General features: G+C 44.2%; 1 protein-coding gene across 3 annotated transcripts in view; it reads left to right on the forward strand.

The window, feature by feature from the left end:
- SCLT1 (sodium channel and clathrin linker 1) overlaps positions 1 to 16,032 on the forward strand; it is a 1,687,870-nt gene that overhangs the window by 443,563 nt on the left and 1,228,275 nt on the right. The window lies entirely within an intron of this gene.

The following is a 16,032-nucleotide window of genomic DNA, read 5'->3' on the forward strand; positions in this document are numbered from 1 at the left end:
GTAGTTAGTTGGGATGGCGGGGTCCAGGGTTTGCATTTTAAGGAGCGGGAGGACCCATGATTGTTTAAGATTGTCTGGTATAGTGCCTGATGCAAAGGAAGCATTAATAAGTTTGGAGATAAATGGGGAAAGGTCTCTGGCCGCATCTTTTATCAGTTGGGCTGGGCATATGTCGCCTCGACAGTTAGTTGGTTTGAGCGAGACTATTATTTTTTTAATCTCCAGGATTGTTACTTTGGTGAAGTTGAATTTATGTTCTGGCTTGGTAGAGGTAGGTGGTTTACCACTTGGGTTGGTTGAGGTGGGTATATTTTGTTTCTTTTTCTCAATTTTGGTTTGGAGTGTGGCAATTTTGTTGTTTAGAGCTTTTTGGATGTTAGAGCACCATGTTTTATTTTTATCGCAGTTGTCTGGAGTAGGGATGGGGTTTTCCAGTTCCTTTAGTATAAGAAATAGTTCTTTGGTTCCGGATTTAGCCTGTAGTATTCTGTTGTTAAAGTTTTCTTTTTTGGCCTTCCTTATTTCATTTTTGTAGATCTTGGAGGCACTGATGAGAGCTATTTTATTAGTCTCTGATGGAGTTAGTCGCCAGGCGGATTCGCATTTGCGTTTTTCATTTCTTAGGGATTTGAGGTGAGGGGTGAACCAAGTGTCTAAGTGTGCTCTGGGCTTGCTTTTTCTCATTTTCAACGGGGCGATAGTGTCCAAGGCTGTGGCCATGGTTGAGTTGAATTCGTTCACTAGGGCTGTTGGGTTTAGCGATTCAGATAAGGAATTTAGAGTTGGGAGGATAAGTGGTAGCAGTTTGTCTGCAGTTATGTTTTTTTTTTGTTTCTGGTCGGTAAGGGGGGGGGGGGTGTTAATACAATTTCCTTGGGTTGGGTGGTGTTTTCATTTGAGGAAGGTTATTAGTGCATGGTCTGTCCAGATTTGTGGGCAGACATCAGTGATTGTTACATTACAGTTGTGGTTGGCTACCCAGTCGAGTGTTCGACCTTTTTCGTGTTTAGGTTGTGAGATTCTTTGGGTAAATCCCAGTTCTGTGATGACATTGGCGATGTTAGTCGCTTGCAAGTCTTTGTGGTCATTGAAACCTAGGTTCATGTCTCCCAGGAGGATGGCTTGTGAAGAGTTTTTTAGATTGTTTGTGGTACACAAGGAAAGGACTGTGTGTCGGGAACACACCGCTCCAACGGTAGACACCACTCACAGAAAACAATGAAAGCTGGGGAACCGCCCAGCGCGGGAGTGAGTACAGCAGTAGCAGGAAGGGCTGAGAGAGATACAAACAGGTTACAGCGACAGACACCACACAAGTGGAGAGGAGAGTAGTCCAGAACGGAAGGAGGCAAGGAGCCGTTCGAGTGGGAAGCAACCCACTAACAAACGACCAACAAGGTAGGCAGAAACCGGGAAGGGAACACAAGAGGAAGCGTAAGCAAACTTAGTCGCGGGAGCAAAGTAAGGAAGTTGCAACGCACAGGTGCTTCTCATCTGCTGGTCTTTAAGGCGGCTAATACTGGAAGACTAGAACACGCTAATTCAGTCCTTCTTCCATATCGACCATCTCCTCCATACTTTCCATGGGCGATATGTGACACCACGGGTGTGGTGCAAGGTATACATACATGCCTTACACTCAGCGCGAGTTCATCTTCGATGTCGTTTTTCTAGGTCCAACGCGATTGGCTGGTCTCGCCAGTTATGGTCTCCCTGGATTGAAAGCCTGAGCAGTGGGAGAGGGGGCGGAGGGAGTGATTTACGATCATCTGTGGGAGAGGGGGGACTAATTTGTCACAGTGTGCTGCAGCAAACACCTAGATTTGGGATACCTGCGTAGAGTGAGAAACGCCTAAAATGGGGGCACAGCAGTAAATGCAGTAACACATAGGTTTTGGATACCTGAATAGAGGGAGAAACGCCAGTGAAAGGTTTTGGATACCTGAATAGAGGGAGAAACGCCAGTGAATGCAGTGACACCTAGATTCTGGATGCCTGGATAGAGGGAGAAACAACTAAACTGGGTGCACAACAGTGAATGCAGTAACACCCAGATTTGGGATACTTGGTTAGAGAGAAATGCCTAAAATGGGAACTCAAGATTGGAAAATGTACCCTCCCTCCAATTTCTCTTGGTAAAGCTATAGTTGACAGGGTCTATGATTACTTGGGTGTCTGAATAGATGATGGAGAATGGTGGGGGAAATAGATTAATAAATCTATTCTGAATTTCACAAGGCATGGCGGTCCAATCTTTTTTTGGAACATTGTGGAGGTAATGCAATTTCCCAATCTCTAGAAATACTGAGGGCATGTTCTAATTCTTCTGTGTTATATGGTGCTGAGATTTGGGGGTGTTCAGCAGTGGCACCCAAAGACATTTTTCATAGGGGTGGCCTGATGGAAATCTTGGGGTGGCACACAAAGTTGCATTCATTAGAGGCAGGCGGGCTTGTGAGGGGTGGGGGGACAGCGTTTTTATAAGGGTGGCCGTGGCCACCACTTGGTTGCGCTTATTGCGGTATTCAGACCATGCGCTGTTGGAGCGGAGATAGTTGGGTATCCCATAGCGGATTTCTATGCTACCGAATAGCACCTCGTTGCTATTGCTTCGATTGGAATCGAGGGTTAATGGGGTAGAGTATGAGGCTAATCTGAAGCCCCTACTGCTTTTGCATAAGATTGAGACCTCTGATTTTTTATCTTTCTGTAGACTAGCATTAGAGGATGGTCTTGCTCATAGTGGTGCAAAAGACTTGCCTTGGGTCGATTATGTTTCTGAGTTAAGGGCCAATTTGGGCTTAGAACTGATGTGACCATCCTCTAATGCTAAAGGGAATATAGTCCCTAAAGCGGCCATTGTACAGAAATATAAAGAATTATATTATCAAGCAAAGTTGTGTAAGATAGGCACTTCTGGTATAGTTGCAAAGTACTTCCCTTTCAGGGCCAAGTTGCAATTTAAATGTTATCTCAACTTTCTGGAGGATAGGGAAACGAAAACTCCATCTACCGTTGGTAACTGTGACACGAAATTGGTGTGTGGAGAACATAGATTGATGTAGGGGTTGTCAAACTGAGAGAGGATTTTTGCAATTTTTTTAATGTTCTGTCCTCTTGAGACGTAGATGGCTTTTCCAAATACTTAGGAACCAAAATATTGTGACAACTAAGCAAGTCATCTACATTTTATGTGTACTCGGAAGGACTCTGAGATATTGGCCCATAGCTAATTTTTGAAAAAAGAAGAAAATATATGGGCATTTAGTATTATGGTTAATTAATTTTGAATGATGTCTTTTATCTTTTAATATTTAATGTTCAGTGTGGTTTTATTATGTTGATTTTGTATTGGTTTTATTGTGTTAAATTATGTGGATTTTATGGTCTTTGAAACCGAAATAAATGTACTACTTCTACTATTTCTCATCAGTGTTTTTGTATATGTAAAATATCTGGTTGGTTCTTATTCTAGATAGCTTAGTAGTTTGAGAACCTGCTGCAGCGATGTGTGCCAACTGCAGAACACAATTTCGAATGGATTGTGTCCTCCCACGTATTCCTCATCTTAGATATCTTGTCTCCCAAAGCTGGGATACAAGATATCTAAGATGTGGAATATGTGGGAGGGACATCCAATCGAAAGAACGTTACAGTTGGTAAGTAACTTGTTCTTCTAATCCCATTATCTAGCCCAATATGTTGAGCAACTCCTCTGCAGAGATTAGTGTAGATTATAGGTTTTCTAGCGGTTATGCTGTATCTATCAAGTCCCTGCTGGATCTATTTTTATTATTTCGAAAACATGCATCATAGAGTACAATTAAGTCTCCTATTTAGAAAAGACCACATTTTTAAGCGAAGTCAATGATGAGATCATGGAACTTGTAGTGCAAACCATCTGGCGTATCGTAGGATGCAGACTCCTTATATGCAACATTTAGCTGTTCAAGCACTGATTGGCAATTTAGATCACCAATGTTCACACCTTGCACTCCTGTATTTCACTGTGGTATTTTTGAAAGTATTTCAGATGTTTTTCAACAAATGTAAAAGTGAACTTCAGGTGCAGAGGAGATAACAATCAACCCTGGCATATGGGTTGTAAATAGAACAAAAACAGAGAAAGTTCCCAATTGGGGAACTCCCGTCCCATGCACACTTTCACTGGCTCTATATGTGAGCCAAACAGTTTAGAATGTATCATGATGTTGTATATTATTAAATCTTTTATAGGTATTTCATTATTCCAATCACAATGACAAATTTGTTGTGAAAGATAACACATCACTATTTCCCATATATTTCACATAACATTTTAATATGCATGTGCCCGAACGCGTTTCGAGACAATTCTCTGCTTCAGGGGCAAGTTATACTTTCAAATCTTATCTAGGAAAGAAAATTCATACATAAATGTCAATCAAATAAATTATATTTGTATTATAATCTTAGCGTAAACAACTTTGATTTGCATTAGAAACCACTAACATGTCATTGTAATCAAACATCAACACTTGTGGTTAACCGTATTATTGATAACGTTTCAATAACATTTTGTATATTGTTCACATCCTAAATACATGTTTCCCACATATAATTCTAATTGACCATTCCTGTTGGTCCACCAAACACCTTTCTGTATTAATCCTTAAAAACATTCTTGTGAAACTCTATAATGCATTAGATTATCTGTTCCTTTCATGGCTAAGGAAGGATTCATATAGGATTGTTTCATTTTGATATATATATTCTGTTAGAGGATGCTAACCTTAATCGTCTATTGTGCTCAGTCCACAGATAATTCAAGATCCAAAGGACCTGGATCCTCTTAAGGGATGGATTAGATTTCAGAGAGGCTGGATCATCTTTGTCAATGACTCCTTAGCACGGGTTTCCTTACCTACAGAAAAACGTTTTGTCAAATGAACTAACTACAAATGAGTCATTTAATGGATACAACAAGTGATGCTGCTTACCCGTGTAAGTGGGATGCCCCCAAAAGACAGTTAAATCTCACAATGGAGTCAATGAAAACGCATCCCAGGAGGGAATGAGACCAAGTGCTGGTGGTATCAAAGGCTTTTATCTAAAATAGGGCAAGCAGAATCTACTCTGCTCACGCCGAGAGCGCTCTGCACAAAACATGTTGCAATTTAGTTCTTTACAGAAAAATCGTCATCAGGCTGTGGGAAGGCCTAAGGGGCACATGAATAGTTGGGATTGGTTGCTAAGAGCGAGCACCTATAGGTGCCATAGGGTCAGAGGCACTTGGTTGGCTTGAGGGCAACTGTTGAGATGACGACGTATCCTGGGTCAATCGGTCAGCTGGGCTCATCCAGTCGGTATGTCGAGTCGACACCTGTAATGTTTTCTTCGGTTACACTAACCATTTGACATTTGCCCTTGTGGCCACACACTCCCATTCATTCAGTACCATGATCTGTTTGTCAGGTAAACTCAAAGGCCTGTATCTTAAACACTTGTGAAAACATAGTTCAAAGGCAGGTTATTTATTGCTGGCTATAGATTAAACTTCACCCATTAAATACTGCGCTTGACCTGTTTAGACAATTCAGGATATACTGACTGGGTAGGGCTCATGGGGTCATTGTATGGTCTGGGGTGTCTGTCTGATAACCACAAAGGGGATTCTAAATATATGGCTGAAACGACTGGGTCACAAGAGGCACATATCTCATGGGCATACATTTCATCGTGGGGGTTTAGTGATCAGATGTCCAACCATCATTAAATCTCTGCTAGTCTATTTTGACACCATGAAGGTTAGAGGAGAATTGAAACCTCTTTGCGGTATGGCTCCTTGTTGCACAAAGAAACAGGGCCTTTAGAACACAATTTTACATGCAGGCTTTTTACACGTGGCTTACTATGTTGCAGTCAAGTCATACTGGTTTAAAGTACACTATATTTTTCATCTGGCCAGGCACTCTCATCATAACAAAGGAAAACAAAAGAACTCCTCAAGAGATAAAACGTGTACTTGAATCAATGTTCATCTTTCCTAAAAGACAGTTCATAGCTCGGGGTCTGTGTGCATCCTTGGCAGGGATTGTGGCTTGTCGAGAGTGATTAGCTGTTGCATTATGTTTAGACGATATTGTACATATATTTACATCTGAATTTATGAAAATCGGGTAGCTTAGTGCTGGCGTGTACAGTATTATACTGGTTATGCATTACGTTGTTGCAATCTATTTCTATGAGTATTTCTGTATCATGCATCATACTTTCATCGTTAAGGTTTAACATGAGAACTTCTAGTTACACATATACGTTATATTTTTCACTCATACACATTGGCCCATCATTAGGTTTATACGATCCTGCATGCAAAAGGCACGTTGGCTTTGTCTACATTAAGGCACGAATGATCAAACGGACTCGGGGGTCACTTCTAACTGTTGACTCTGTCCAGAGGGGCATGGGGATTATGTTCTTTATGGCCAGGGCCTGTGGGGTGTGGGGCCGGTTTATAGAGACAGATAGCTTTTGCTCTGGCCCCTGCTCAGGGCTATATCTGTGTCAATGAAGTGAGACAGAAGATAAAAGATACAGTGTGAATTTTGTTGCATTCTCGCAGCCAGTCTTCTCATGGGAACCGAAGGACTGCAGGGACGGCAAAGGGGAGGAGGTGGGGTAAGGAACTTGCTCGCTGTGCGCGCCTGGCTGGGAGAGCTGCAGGCCTGCGTTGAAACTTCACGGCTGTTTTGTCTTTACAAAATGGAGTCAGTAACTTACAAAATGGAGTCTTATTCACCTCTGGTTTTACACTGTTATGAGGGGTATTACAGGGGGGGGTTACAGTTCCTTGGGGTATTTCCGCACGAGTGCTCCGGGTCACTGAACCCAAAGCAGCCGCGACTGGGCCTACCCAGGAAGTGTTGGAATAGGGAAGAGGGGGTTCAAAATGCCCCCTCCTTCCACTCACCCGTCAGGGCAGGAGCTTCTTCAAAACTTCTGTCAGTGGTTAGTAAGTGGAGCAAGATGCCTCTGAATGGTAATTTCCTGCTTGGAATCTCTGCAGGACTCCCTAAACAAACATTTTAATAGGGCGCAATTTGTTTAGAAATCACACTATATGTAGATCAGGGTCAGAGAAAAGACTCTGATTCTTACCCAGTATGTGGGGTTTAAGTCGTTGTAGACTGCATGTTTCCTCCTGTTGCAACAAGTTCGATATTAAGAAAACAAAAGGGCTGCTTAATATAGCTACGTTTGTTGATTACGTCATCACGTTCCTACATGCAATTACATGATGTAAACATTGGGCGCGTTATCAATATAATGCGCAGATGAATATAGAGACTTCTATATCTATTTGGGTGTGACACTGTATTCCCCATCGAGAAAGGGAAAAACATTTTTATAAAAGGAACAATGTGATAATTTAACTTCATTTTAGATGTTAAATATATCCCAATCAAAATAATAACCCTGATTTGATATAAACTTCTGTCGACAAGGTCCGATCTTGACTGCAGTTGCAGAAGTGACAACTATTTTCTAATGGTCTTGAACATCTAAACCAATGTTGGGTTGTTTTCAATCGAAACTCAAATAGATAGATGTTAACATTTGTAAATGAACATAGTAACCTATATAGCAAGTCATACCAAACGTGACTTGAAAGGTCTAAAGAATATGTTGAGTTGTAATAGCAGAGCGAGTAGAGCGCTCTCTTTGATGTCTGTGCAGAGCCTGCCGACGCAGGTTCGAAAACCAGCAGAGTCAAACTTAGCCCTCCATCCTTCCGAGGTCGATAAATGAGCACCACACACCGTGGGCAATAATAAGAAGCGCTCAGATGCCTGAAGGTTCGTAGCGCTATATAAATTCAAATTATTTATTATTAGAACAAGAATGCTGTAAAACACACAACGTGTTCTGAATCTAGAAGATCAAATTGCAATTTCCTATTGATTAAAGAATGATAATGTCACCAACCTTTTGAGATTTTACAGAAGTGTGGACATAGTTGTTTAAATCATATGGGATTCATTGCCAACTTTACTCTAGACCCGATGAAATGAAGTATTCATTATTGAAAGGCTAAATCCATAATTGAGCATTTGGTCATATAATTTATGGTGAACTCGGTGGTCTTTACAAGTGAGTACCCATCCTTATGTTTACATGATTTCTAACCTACTGTGATAGTCCATGTCCTTTAAGTCATATTAAACATGTACACAAGGTTAATGTACTTATTGAATCCAATGGTTATTACTACTGAGTCCCCATCCTGCTCAATCCTGATGTTTGCCATGATTAAAACATACTGGGCCTCATTACGAGTATCCCGGTAACAGCGTGTTCAATACCGGCATGCCGGAACGTGCGAGTCTGTGCCCGTATGAACCCGCTAACAGCGGGTGATTACGAGTGCGCGAGAACACGCGTTCCCCCATGCCGGCATTGGCAAAACCGCAATGCCGCTAACGGGCCACCAACCCCCCTATACCGGCATTGCGGGTGCCACCCATTCCGTAACCGCGTCATAACAACCACTAAATACCCGCACGGTAATACCGGCACGGTATTACCGTGTTCACAAAAAAAAGGACCCGGAAATTACGTCATCGCGCAGGAACGGGAAATGGGCCGGCGGCCATCTTTAAAAACACAATCCATTGCCATCCTCCATAACCACCACTACTCTCGTGTTGTTGTGTGCCACAACAGAAGCAGGATGTCGAAGGCCACCAGGAAATCCTCCCAAAGGAAGAGAAAGCAGCGTTTTTCTGACGCGGAACTCGCCATGCTTGCCAACACCCTCGAACAGCATGCAGATACAATCAGGAGAGCAGACCTCCGGTATGCGGCCCAAACAAAAAAAAAAGAGGCCTGGCAGGAGGTCGCACAGAGGGTGTCGGCAGTGGGGAGCACCCCAAGGAGTGTGCGTGACTGCCGGAAGCGCTGGGACGACCTCCGCCTCCGGGTGAGGAAAGATCCTGGCGGAGAACAGTAGGGCCGCAATGGCGACAGGTGGTGGCCCACACTCCCCTGTGAAGTTGACGGCATGGGAGGAGACTGCAAGTGCATTCATTGACCCGGAATCAATTGAGGGAATAGGAGACCAGGAGGTTGGCGCTGCATCTACCACAGAGGAAGGTGAGTGAACCATCACATCCACCTATACTAAACCATGATGTGGCACAAGTGATGTGGAAGTGAGACTAGGCAAGGTAATGCATGTCCCAAGGCTACATCAACATATCCATTGAAGAATGAATGCTACACCCCGCCCCACAATCCCAATCCAACAGAGGTGCAACATGACCCAACCATGCCCATGGAACCCACCACACAGACACCAAACCAATGCTATGCCACCAGCCATACATTGATTGGCCACATGTTCCCTCAGGACACCAAATGCCACACCCCAGAAATGAAATGATGCCTGAATGTATGAACATATCACACTGCAATACATCATAGCTGCCATTTGACAACATCACTGATGACCTGCATCTCTTCTATCCCCCAGGCACCAATGAGGAAGGTGGAACACAGGACAGGGGTGCAAGTACATCCAGTGCACGCAAAGGGACCAGGGCCACCGCCACCCCCCAGCCCAAGAATATGCCTGCAGCAACAGCCAGTGTGCCACGCAAGGCAGTAACCCTGCAGGGGACACCTGCAGCCACAGAACAGCAGCAGGCAACCACAACAGTGGGAGCCGTTCCGCCAGCCACCACGGACATTGTGTCCACAGAGGTGGATGATGAGGCTGGAATCATGTCTGGCACACCCACCCCAAGCCCCATTGCCAGCCACCCCCCCCCCGCGGAGTCTGAGAGCCTGGACGATCCGTGCCTCCATGACTCAGACCTAGGAGAATCAGACATTGCCATCTTTGAGGAGGACAGTGCCCTGGATGAGGGCCCCACGCAGATGCCTTCCACCACCCTTCCAGCCACCACCCTGCCAGCCACCACCCTGCCAGCCACCAGTACACCTGCGGCCGACAACTCTTTCGAGGCTCGCCTGGCAAGGGTAGAGGGCCGCCAAGAGTCCATGCTGCAACTCATGCTGCAACAGGTTGACGCTGGGAATGAGGCCATGAGGGCCATTCCCACGGCCATTACAGCCAATACTGCTGCTGTGGAGGCATCTACGTGTGCCTTCAGGGAGTGCATGGGGTCACTCACAAAGGCCCTTCTTGCAAATCTCCCGCAAATGCAGCGGCCACACCTTGGGCCAGCCATGGGACTGACACTTGACACCTCCAGTACAACAACCCCTTCCACCTCGGCGCAATCGAGCCCTGTGCGGTTCACGTGGAGGAGCGTACGACGCTCGGCCATGGCACCCCCAGACAGAAAAACTGCCAAGAAATAACAGTACAGGCAATGATATTTGGAAGAACTACTTGAAGGGAACACTGAGATTTGGGATCTGTGGGGTGGGAGTTTAGAGGGGTATTTTCTGGAGTTTGTGGGGTGGGTGAGGGAGTTTAGAGGGGTATTTTCTGGGGTTTGTGGGGTGTGTGAGGGAGTTTACTGGGTGTTGTGAGGGGATTATGTTCACTATATCACATCTGCTGAAAATACACTGTTGTCTGCTAGCAAATCATTGGTTGGACATTGTTCATTTTGTACATGTTCATTTATTGTGTGTTGGTGAACAGCGGGGCAATTCTAAACAAAAAAGTGTGCATGTCCACATTTAGCCAGTGTGTTGTAGACACATTACTCACATTTTGTCCATGCATTTCAAAAGTATTCGTCAATTAGTGCTTGGTGAACAGCATGGCCATCCCGTGCATCACGTACTGGCAGGGAGGCTCCTTCGCCTCAGTCTCCATCCCCTTCATCCTCACCCGGCCCATGCATGTCAATGTCAGGTGGCAGTGGTACATTCCTTCAGACGGACATGTTGTGCAGCATGACACAGGCCATGGTGATCTTTGCAACCAACTCAGGCCTATATAGGAGTGCCCCACCAGACCTGCTTAGGCAGCGGAACCGCGCCAAAGGCCTGCTCAATGACAACATGTGTGCGAGTGTGCACACGATTGTACTCCCCGCACAGGGGTAAGTAGCCAAGGCCTCAAGGGATATCCTCCATCACCTGCAAGAAGAAACAAATCGGTGTGTGTCACTCTGAACTGCCACCTTCAGGGAGCACAGTCATGGCAGCAGCTACTTGGTGTGGGCATGCACATGTCCCTGTACGTGTAGAAAATAATCACCTAGATGCAATGTATACTGTAATGAGGTGTGGTACACTGGATGGGATTAACTAGATGATGCAGGGTGTATTCCTGCATGCTGAGGCAGATGTGCTGTGGTATTGCGACAATGTTTAGTCTCTAATTCATGCAGGATATTGTTTGCTATGCATGGTCCCACTAGCCGCATTGGCACAGTTGCCATCCTATTCAGTCATGCATTGCTTGCCAACAGCATGGTGCCCTGGTTGTGCCTCTTACTTATTATCATCCATATGCATTATTTGTGATATGTGGCCCAGTGATGTGTCCTGTTCCGTTTGGTTGGTTCAGGTGAGGAGTGTTTAGCTCTGCATGCATTCTCCACTCACTGGCTATTGGCGCCCTGGTGACCTTTTACCCCCCCCTTCCCACCCTGGTGCAGTAGGCCACCCCCCCCTTCTGCATCCGCACACATCTTTACCCCACAGCATGGCCATGGGCCTGTTGTGCAACTCACCAAGCAGCCAGGCACGTGGTCCAGCATGTCGCTCCATGTGACGGGGTAGCGTGGAGTTGCGCAGTACCATGGCATCATGTGTGGATCCAGGAAATCAGGCGCAGCAATGGGTGGTGATCTTGCTGTCACATACCATTTGCACATTGATGGAGTGGTATTGCTTGCGATTGCGGTACACCGCCTCTATGGCATGGGGGACTACCAATTCTACATGGGTGCAGTCGATGGCACCAACACAATTCGGCATGCCTGCCAGTGCATGGAAGCCTACTTTGGTTTCGGCTATCTCCTGGTCAGTCCGTGGTAGGGATATATGGGTGCTTGCGTGCTTCAGGAGGGCATCCAGCACTTGGTTCAGCATGCGTGAAAATAGTGGTTGTGAAATGCCATGCAGCTGGCCCACTGTGTGTTGGTAGGTGCCTGTGGCCAGGAAGTGTAGCACGGACACCACCTTTAGTAGTGGGGGGATGGCAGTTCGTATTTCTATGTGGCTGGCAATGCCGTTCTGTATCATGTCCAGTATGGTGGTGATGGTGTCACGGTCCAGCCGGTACAGGGTGTGGATCTACTCAGGGGTTAGGTTGAATGGGCTGGGTCTGGTGCGAGGGATTGGTGGCTGCCTGCGAGGCAGTGGTGGCTGCCCTGGTGGTAATTGCTGGGCCTGTCTCACCCTCCTTCTCCTCCTGCGTCTCCTCTGTGCTGCCTGTTGTTGCTGCTGCTGTAGTAGTTGTTGTTGTTGCTGCTGTTGTTGCTGTAGTTGTAGCAGTATAGGCATGTCCTCCAGTGCCATGATTGCAACTGCTAGTGTTAGCATTTTGGTGTATGAAGGGGTGTGGTGTGTAGGTGTGCTCCTTTTGTACTGGGCCACTCTACATTGCCTACACCTGTGGGGGGGTTGTGATGTGTGGGTGTGCTCAGTTTATACTGGCACAGCCTCCATTGACTCCACCTGTGGGGATTGTGTGCACCTGTGGCAGCTGCCTTGTATCCTGCTTGCTGTTTGCGGGTGGTCTGAGATGCCTGTATAGGCGGCATCGTGCAGGCCGTGATTACCGGCTTCGCAATGCCGGTATTTGCATGTATGCGTGGGTTGGAATTACCCCCTATTACCGGCATGCCAGTATTTGCTCCCTGAATGGGCGCGTGTACGCGCCTATGCCGCTATTAGCGGCACCGTTGTTTAGTGTTCCGCTAATACCGGGTTTGCGGGTCGGAATGCAACGGGACGGTAAACGATGCCGGTATTACCACACCGGCATTGTTTTTGCCTTACCGGCATACCTCGTAATGAGGCCCACTGTATTTGTCGCAATCATTATTTGTGACATTGACATTAAGACCATATCAGTACAGTTATCAAAAATACTTGTACTCTGTCTCTCCACAATCTTCATAGTTTGTAGATTTGGTACACATTTCGTAAATTATACGTTTTAAGTACAAGTGCATATATAATCTTATTTGATGGCCTGTTTCTTCAAGGGAGTTCACAATCTCAATATGGTAGTTGAAAAACAGTTGTTTTCAGTTCAAATATGCATTAAGAGAACTCTTATCTTTGTCTATTTATCAGACATGGGGTGATACAAGCTTAGAGATTCTAATCTTGACAACCATTAGTTAAATGGGGAGATATATATTTCTAGAGCAATGGACCAAGGTAATATTACTCATTTAAGTCCCAGTGGTTTAATGGCATCCAATTTGTGTATCCAATACAACTCCCTTTGTGCTAATCTTTTTGCAAGGTGACCGCCTCTTGGTAAGGGTTTAATTATTTCCAATATAACACATCATAGTTGTGATATATTGGTCAATTTTCCTAGAAATATCTGAACACTGGTGATTTAGTATTGCCAGTTCTAATGTTCGACTTGTGTTCAGTCCAGAGTTCTTTAACTCTACGGGTAGTCTTCCCGACATAGTATTTCCCACACGGGCATCTTAGTGCATACACTACATTTTTGCTTTCACAAGTGCCATAATCCCTTAGTGGTATTTTTTCCCACTGTTGGGGTGTCTAATGTGATCACCTTTTATCACATTTGAACAGTGTTGGCAATTGAGCCAGGTGTATGTGCCACATTTCCGTTTTTTCAAGGTTGTTTGGTTTTGTTTTTTGGGGTTTTCAGCTCTGATTAAGGTATCTCTGAAATGTCTGCCTCTTTTATATGCTAACATGGGCAGTTCCAGAAATAATCTGTTAAGATTGGGGTCCGATTTAATCAAGTCCTAGTTTTTGTTGATGATTCTCTTTATTTGATAACTTTGGCTGGAAAATTGTAAGCTTTGAATCAATCTGGTGTTTTCCTTTTTTGGCTGTTGTTTAAGGAGATTGTCTCTTGTCAAAGGTTCGGTTCGCTGAATAGCAATTTCTATGATCTAATCAGGAAAACCTCTTTTCCTGAATCTTTGTTTCATGTTTTCATATTCAGTGTACAAATGTGATACATCCGATGTTATTCTTTTTAGTCGTAAACACTGACTAAAAGGTACGTTGTCTTTAAGATGAGACGGATGAAAGCTTCCGAAATGTAGAGTGCTGTTAGCGTCAGTAGGTTTTCTATAATCGTTTGTGATGAATTCCGTTGCTACTCTTTCTACATTAACGTCCAGGAAATATATATTAGGGTTACCGATCTCTAGGGTCAATGTTATTCTTTCATGGCAGTTGTTCAGATACGAAAATAACTGTTGTAATTCTTCAGTTGTTCCCTGCCAAATACCAAAGATGCCGTCAATTAAATGTTTGCAGAATTTTATCTTTCCTTTCCAGGGTTCTTTCTTGATTTCGAAAGTCTGCTCGAAGTAGAACATAAAGATATTAGCGTACTACGGCGCTACAGAGGGGCCCATCGATGTTCTGGCGATTTGTAAATCGAACTTTCCGTTGAATCAGAAGTAGTTATGTAAAATGATTAGTTCAATGGCAAATACCTTTTGTATCAGAGTTTCTTCATGTTTAAGGAGGAACCACTCCAGGTTTGAATAGTATCAGTGTTAAGTCATCAGTTTGGACTTCCTTCAAAAGCCGTATACAATGGGCTATATCTTTCTGGTAAGTTGTTGTTGTTTGTACTAGCGGTTGTAAGGCCCTATCAAGGTAAATGGCCAGCGGATGAAAAACACTTTCTGTGCCCGCTACAATGGACCTGAATGGTGGATTGTTCAGGTTTTTATGTACCTTGGCAGTGCATAGAACACTGGGGTTATCGGATATTTTTTTTATTAGAAATGTGCTTGTATGTTCGGATATCCATTACATGTCTAGAGCTTTGTCCACTGTTTCCTTGATTACATTTTTTATAGATAGAATAGGGTCACTGTCTAGGATCAAGTATGTTCTTGTGTCCTGTAGCAGTTTGAGACAGCCTTCATTGTAAAAATCTGTGTCCATTAGGAAAAGTGCACCACCTTTATCCGCTGGTTTGAGTGAGATGGTATTATCCTCTGCCAGTTCTTTGATCAATTTTACTTGATGTCTCCTAATATTCATCTTGTTGGTAGAACCATATTTAAGGTGTCTCAGATCTTTGGTGGTTTTAAAATTGAACAACCATCCTGTGATCAACTTGATCTGCGGGTGGAAGGTGCTTTTGTTTTTCAATTCAAAATATTCTGATTTTTGACTTTTTTCTAATGTTTCAGGGAGTGAGTCAAAGAATACATTGAGTTCCATTTCTCAGATGAGTTTAAATAAATTGACTTCTTCCTCAAAGATGGTAGTGCTGTTTGTAGGAATAAAGGATATTCCTAGGTTTAATGTATCTGTTTGAGTTTTTGTCAATTGTTTGGATGAGATGTTAAAGACTATTGACTTATTTGTTCTTTTGCCTTGGCTTTCTTTTTCCCTCTTCAGGTTTGCCTCCTCCTAAAAAAGGTGTTTCAACTGTTGGAACCGTGGAAATACTTGGTTGTATTACTGATTCTCCTTCTCCCGGCCTTTGTCTAACTGGGCTGCTCAAGGATACTGTATTAGCGTTCTCGCTGTCCCCGCTTGCGATATCGCTACTATCGGTATTACTTGTTTGTCCTGGTTGTTTTAGGTGGTCTTGTAGGCATTGGTCTGGAGTTGTTGTTGTAAAAGTCCTGCCATGAAGACAGTGTCCCGAGCGTAATCAAGGGTGTCCCACAATTTGCAGATTTTTCATTGTTTGATATCCTTTATATGCTTCCAATGTTGTATTAGTATCGTCAAGGATGGATTTGAGCTCTTCACCGGTTTTAAGTTTGGACAATTACTGTGTATTCTTTAGATCTGGCAAGTCACGTTTGGACTTACTATATAGGTTACTATGTTAATTTACAAACATTGACATCTACTTGAGTTTCA

The sequence above is a fragment of the Ambystoma mexicanum genome, chromosome 6q (assembly GCF_040938575.1).
Source record: "Ambystoma mexicanum isolate Mex_15411 chromosome 6q, UKY_AmexF1_1, whole genome shotgun sequence".
In the NCBI taxonomy this organism is placed as follows: domain Eukaryota; kingdom Metazoa; phylum Chordata; class Amphibia; order Caudata; family Ambystomatidae; genus Ambystoma; species Ambystoma mexicanum.